Raw genomic sequence first — 7510 nt, 5'->3', positions numbered from 1 at the left:
TTGTTGATGATAACACAAATCATCAAGGGGCAAGGATGGTATTTCTCCTCAAGAATTCGATTGATATCTTAGAACCAGGCAGAATATTGATGGTGATCACGACAAATTGTGTCGAGAGGCTCTATGAAGATGACATCGAGCAGCAACGACATCAAGCAAAAGGAATGATGAAGCGAAGGCTATTGGAACCACGGATAGGACACACGCTCAGATTCAAGCTTGTTGTTCAAGGTGGAATGATAAGATGAGGAAGATTGGCGTAAGCTTCGCTCATCGTCGAAAAGTTGTGCTCCGGGAGTAAGTGTCGGTGTCAAAACTGGTGGATCTCGGGTAGGGGGTCCCGAACTGTACGTCTAAGGCTAATGGTAACAGGAGGCGGGGGACACAATGTTTACCCAAGTTCGGGCCCTCTCGATGGAGGTAATACCCTACTTCCTGCTTGATTGATCTTGATGATATGAGTATTACAAGAGTTGATCTACCACGAGATCGTAGAGGCTAAACCCTAGAAGCTAGCCTATGATTATGATTGTTGTATATGATCTATCGTCTAGCCTGGCCTCGGTTTATATAATGCACGAGAGGCCTAGGATGACAAGAGTCCTAGCCGAATACGCCGGTGGGGAGGAGTCCTTGTCTTGATCCCCAAGTCTTGTGGAATCTTCCTTGTATGCGGCAGCTGTCCGAACTGGCTCATGAGTATATGGCCATGGGGGTCCTCGGCCCAATCTAACTGATCGGGGGACGACGTGGTGAGTACCCCCTAGTCCAGGACACCATCAGTAGCCCCCTGAACCGGTCTTCAAGTTGGGGACGCTCCTCGATTCTTCCGCACTGTTCTTCATCTTCGGTCGTCGGTCTTGAAAACTGGTTCAACAAATCTGCTCATCTTCGATCTTGAGAATCGCCGAAGTAAATCCGAAGAGTTTACACGTCGGGTATCCGAGGAGCCCCTTTAAGTTCTCGGCCTTCATCAATGCCTTGTTATTTTTATGCCACACCTCGGGTTTGAAGTTGTTCCCGGGTGGCAGTGTCCTCTTGCGTCCGAGCTCTAATGCCGAACTGCATTCGAGGTGTCTTTTGCAGCCGAGCACCAACGCCGGACTGCTTCCGAGCTCCAACGCCGGAATGTATCTGAGCTCCAACGCCGGACTGTGTCCAAGCTCCAATGCCGGACTGTGTCAGATACGTCTCCAACGTATCTATAATTTTTGATTGTTCCATGCTATTATATTACCTGTTTTGGATGTTTATGGGCTTTACTTTACACTTTTATATCATTTTTGGGACTAACCTACTAACCGGAGGCCCAGCCCGTATTGCTGTTTTTTTTGCCTATTTCAGTATTTCGAAGAAAAGGAATATGAAACGGAATGAAACTTTCGGGAGCGTGATTTTTGGAACGAACGTGATCCAGAGGACTTGGAGTGTACGTCAAGAAGCAATCGAGGAGGCCACGAGGGTGGAGGGCGCGCCCTTCCCTGGTGGGCGCGCCCTTCCCTGGTGGGCGCGCCCTTCTCTCGTGGGCCCCTCGGGCGTCCACCGACCTACTTCTTCCTCCTATATATACCAATGTACCCCGAAACCATCAGAGGCGACCACGAAAAACTATTTCCACCACCGTAACCTTCTATATCCGCGAGATCCCATCTTGGAGCCTTCGCCGGCGCTCCGCCGGAGGGGGAATCGACCACGGAGGGCTTCTACATCAACACCATAGACCTTCCGATGAGTTGTGAGTAGTTTACCACAGACCTTCGGGTCCATAGTTATTAGCTAGATGGCTTCTTCTCTCTCTTTGAATCTCAATACAAAGTTCTCCTCGGTCTTCTTGGAGATATATTCGATGTAACTCTGTTTGCGGTGTGTTTGTCGAGATCCGATGAATTGTGGGTTTATGATCAAGTTTATCTATGAGAAATATTTGAATCTCCTCTGAATTCTTTTATGTGTGATTAAGTTATCTTTGCAAGTCTCTTCGACTTATCAGTTTGGTTTGGCCTACTAGATTGATCTTCCTTGCAATGGGAGAAGTGCTTAGCTTTGGGTTCAATCTTGCGATGTCCTTTCCCAGTGACAGCAGGGGCAGCAAGGCACGTATTGTATTGTTGCCATCGAGGATAAAAAGATGGGATTTATATCATATTGCATGAGTTTATCCCTCTACATCATGTCATCTTTCTTAATTTCGTTACTCTGTTCTTTATGAACTTAATACTCTAGATGCATGCTGGATGGTGGTCGATGTGTGGAGTAATATTAGTAGATGCAGGCAGGAGTCGGTCTACTTGTCACGGACGTGATTCCTATATACATGATCATGCCTAGATAATCTCATAATTATTCGCTTTTCTATCAATTGCTCGACAGTAATTTGTTCACCCACCGTAATACTTATGCTATCTTGAGAGAAGCCACTAGTGAAACCTATGGCCCCTGGGTCTATCTTTTATCATATAAGTTTGCTATTTACTTTTATTCGCATCTTTACTTTTCCAATCTATATTATAAAATACCAAAAATATATTTATCTTATCATATTATCTCTATCAGATCTCACTTTCGCAAGTGGTCGTGAAGGGATTGACAACCCCTTTATTGCGTTGGTTGCGAGTTCTTTGTTTGTGTAGGTGCGTGGGACTTTTTGGGGAGTCTCGTACTGGATTGATACCTTGGTTCTCAAAAGCTGAGGGAAATACTTACGCTATTGTGCTGCATCACCCTTTCCTCTTCAAGGAAAACTAACGCAAGATCAAGACGTAGCAAGAAGGATTTCTGGCGCCGTTGCCGGGGAGGATTCCATCAAGTCATGTCAAGTCAAGATTTGATCTCCCGCAAATGTGCGATTTCTGGCGCCGTTGTAGGTCTTTGCTCAAGTCAAGACACACCAAGTACCCCTCACAAACTCATCTCCCTCGCATTTACATTATTTTCCATTTGCCTCTTGTTTTCCTCTCCCCCACTTCACCCTTGCCGTTTTATTCACCCTCTCTTTCCCAATCTCCTCTCTCTTTCGCTTGCCTTTCGTTTGCTTGTGTGTCGGATTGCTTGTCCCCATGGCGCAAGATAATACCAAGTTGTGTGATTTTTCCAATACCAATAATAATGATTTCCTTAGCACTCCAATTGCTCCTGTTAATGATGCTGAATCTTGTGAAATCAATGCTGCTTTGCTGAATCTTGTTATGAAAGATCAATTCTCTGGCCTTCCTAGTGAAGATGCCGCTACCCATCTAAACAACTTTGTTGATTTGTGTGAGATGCAAAAGAAGAAAGATACAGATAATGATATTGTTAAATTGAAGTTATTTCCGTTTTCACTTAGAGATCGCGCTAAAGTTTGGTTTTCGTCTTTGCCTAAGAATAGTATTGATTCATGGAATAAGTGCAAACATGCTTTATCGCTAAATATTTTCCTCCCACTAAGATCATCTCCCTTAGGAACGATATTATGAATTTTAAACAACTTGATCATGAGCATGTTGCCCAATCTTGGGAAAGAATTAAATTGATGATTCGCAATTGCCCTACTCATGGTTCGAATTTATGGATGATCATACAAATTTTTTATGCCGGCTTGAATTTTGCTTCTAGAAATATTTTAGATTCGGCCGCGGGAGGCACGTTTATAGAAATCACCTTAGGAGAAGCTACTAAACTCCTTGATAATATTATGGCTAATTATTCTCAATGGCACACCAAAAGATCTACTAGTAAAAAAGTGCATGCTATAGAAGAAATTAATGTTTTGAGTGGAAAGATGGATGAACTCATGAAATTGTTTGCTACTAAGAGTGTTTCAATTGATCCCAATGATATGCCTTTGTCTACTTTGATTGAGAATAATAATGAATCTATGGATGTTAATTATGGTGGTAGGAATAATTTTGGTAACAATGCTTATAGAGGAAACATTAATTCTAGACCGTTCCCTAGTAATTCCTCTAATAATTATGGAAATTCCTACAATACTTCTTATGGTAATTTTAATAAGATACCCTCTGATTTTGAGAATAGCGTGAAAGAATTTATGATCTCTCAAAAGAATTTTAATGCCTTGCTTGAAGAAAAAATGCTTAAAGTTGATGATTTGGCTAGAAGCGTTGATAGACTTTCGCTTGATGTTGATTCTTTGAAACTTAGATCTACTCCTCCTAAGCATGATATTAATGAGTCCCTCAAGGCTATCAGGACTTCCATTGATGAGTGCAAAGAAAGAACCGCTAGATTGCGTGCTAAGAAAGATTGCTTTAAAAGGCGTGTTCTTGTAATTTCCATGATAATAATGATGAAGATCTTAAAGTTATTGATGTGTCCCCTATTAGATCTTTGTTTTACAATATTAATTTTAATAATGATGGGAGTGGAGATGAGTCAACTTTAGTTAAAAGGCGTCCCAATGATTCGGAGTTTTTAGATCTTGATGCTAAATTTGGTAAAAGTGGGATTGGAGAGGTCAAGACTTTAAATAACATGGAACCCACTATCTTGGATTTCAAGGAGTTTAATTATGATAATTGTTCTTTAAAAGATTGTATTTCCTTGTTGCAATCCATTGTGAATTCTCCTCATGGTTTTAGTCAAATCTAAAGCTTTTACCAAACATATTGTTGATGACTTGATGCAAACTTATGATGAAAAACTTAATTTGGAAGTTTCTATACCTAGAAAACTTTATGATGAGTGGGAACCTACTATAAAGATTAGAATTAAAGATGATGAGTGTTATGCTTTATGTGATTTGGGTGCTAGTGTTTCCACGATTCGGAAAACTTTATGTGATATTCTAGGTTTCCATGATCTTGATAATTGCTCTCTAAATTTGCACCTTGCGGATTCCACCATTAAAAAGCCAATGGGAAGAATCAATGATGTTCTTATTGTGACAAATAGGAATTTGGTGCCCGTAGATTTTATCGTTCTTGATATAGATTGCAATCTTTCTTGTCCTATTATTCTTGGTAGACCTTTCCTTAGAACGACTGGTGCAATTATTGATATGAAGGAAGGGAATATTAGATTCCAATTTCCATTAAGGAAAGGCATGGTGCACCTTCCAAAAAAGAAAATCAAATTACCTTACGAATCTATCATGTGAGCTACTTATGAATTGAGTGTCAAGGATGGCACTACTTAGATCTATCCTTGCTTTTAGGCCTAGCTAGGGGCGTTAAACGACAGCGCTAGTTGGGAGGCAACCCAATTTTCTTTGTGTTTTTTGTTTTTGTTTCTGTTTAGTAATAAATTTATCATCTACCTTCTGTTTAGATGTGTTTTTATGTTTTAATTAGTGTTTGTGCCAATTTGAACCTATAGGATTTTCTTGGATGATAACTATTTGATCTTACTAAAAATTCCAGAAACTTTCTGTTCACGAAAACAATTGTTTAAAATCACTAGAACGTGATAAAATATTGATTCCAATTGCACTAGATCAATAAATAAATTATATAGGTCTTCCTATTTTTGTAGAATTTTTTGAGTTCCATAAGTTTGCGTTACTTACAGATTACTACAGACTGTTCTGTTTTTGACAGATTCTGTTTTTCGTGTGTTGTTTGCTTATTTTGATGCATCTATGGCTAGTAAAATAGTTTATAAACCATAGAGAAGTTGGAATACAGTAGGTTTAACACCAATATAAATAAAGAATGAGTTCATTACATTACCTTGAAGTGGTGTTTTGTTTTCTTTCGCTAACGGAGCTTACGAGATTTCTATTGAGTTTTGTGTTGTGAAGTTTTCAAGTTTTGGGTAAAGATTTGATGGACTATGGAATAAGGAGTGGCGAGAGCCTAAGCTTGGGGATTCCCATGGCACCCCAAGATATTCAAGAATAGCCAAAAGCCTAAGCTTGGGGATGCCCTGGGAAGGCATCCCCTCTTCCGTCTTCGTTTATCGGTAACTTTACTTGGAGCTATATTTTTATTCACCACATGATATGTGTTTTGCTTGGAGCGTCTTGTATGATATTAGTCTTTGCTTTTTAGTTTGTCATAATCATCCTTGCTGTACACACCTTTTGGGAGAAACCCACATGATTAGAATTTATTAGAATACTCTATGAACTTCACTTATATCTTTTGAGCTAAATAGTTTTTGATCTAGTGCTTCACTTATATTTTTTAGAGCACGGCGGTGGTTTAATTTTGTAGAAATTGCTAGTCTCTCATGCTTCACTCATATTATTTTGGGAGTCTCTTAGAACATCATGGTATTTGATATGGTTATAAAATTGGTCCTAGAATGGTAGGCATCCAAGTTGGGTATAATAAAAACTATCATAGAAAGTGAATTGGATGCTATGATCAATTTGATACTTGATAATTGTTTTGAGATATGGAGGTAGTGACATTAGAGTCATGCTAGTTAGGTGATTATGAATTTAAAGAATACTTGTGTTGAAGTTTGTGATTCCCGTAACATGCACGTATGGTGAACCGCTTTGTGATGAAGTCGGAGCATAATTTATTTATTGATTGTCTTCCTTATGAGTGGCGGTCGGGGACGAGCGATGGTCTTTTGCTACCAATCTATCCCCCTAGGAGCATGCGCGTAGTGCTTGGTTTTTGATGACTTGTAGATTTTTTGCAATAAATATATGAGTTCTTTTGACTAATGTTGAGTCCATGGATTATACGCACTCTCACCCTTCCACCATTGCTAGCCTCTCTTGTGCCGTGCAACTTTCACCGGTACCATACACCCACCATATACCTTCCTCAAAACAGCCACCATACCTACCTATTATGGCATTTCCATAGCCATTCTGAGATATATTGCCATGCAACTTTCCACCGTTCCGTTTATATGACACGCATCATCATTGTCATATTTCTCTTTGCATGATCATGTAGTTGGCATCGTATTAGTGGCAAAGCCACCTCCATAATTTTCATACATGTCACTCTTGATTCATTGCATATCCCCGGTACACCGCCGGAAGCATTCATATAGATTCATATCTTGTTCTAAGTATTGAGTTGTAAATAAATAAAAGTGTGATGATCTTCATTATTAGAGCATTGCCCCAGTGAGGAAAGGATGATGGAGACTGTGATTCCCCCACAAGTCGGGATGAGACTCTAGACTTTACAAATAAAAAAAAAAGTGGCCAAAGAAGCCCACCAAAAGAAAATGAGAGAAAAGAGAGAAGGGACAATGCTACTATCCTTTTTACCACACTTGTGCTTCAAAGTAGCACCATGATCTTCATGATAGAGAGTCTCCTATGTTGTCACTTTCATATACTAGTGGGAATTTACATTATAGAACTTGGCTTGTATATTCCAATGATGGGCTTCCTCAAAATGCCCTAGGTCTTCGTGAGCAAGCGAGTTGGATGCACACCCACTTAGTTTCTTTTGAGCTTTCATACATGTATAGCTCTAGTGCATCCGTTGCATGGTAATCCCTACTCACTCACATTGATATCTATTAATGGGCATCTCCATAGCCCGTTGATACGCCTAGTTGATGTGAGACTATCTTCTTTTTTTGTCGTCTCCAC

The sequence above is a fragment of the Triticum aestivum genome, chromosome 7D (genome assembly GCF_018294505.1).
Source record: "Triticum aestivum cultivar Chinese Spring chromosome 7D, IWGSC CS RefSeq v2.1, whole genome shotgun sequence".
Classification (NCBI taxonomy): Eukaryota; Viridiplantae; Streptophyta; class Magnoliopsida; order Poales; family Poaceae; genus Triticum; species Triticum aestivum.
This window is presented reverse-complemented; position numbering follows the sequence as displayed.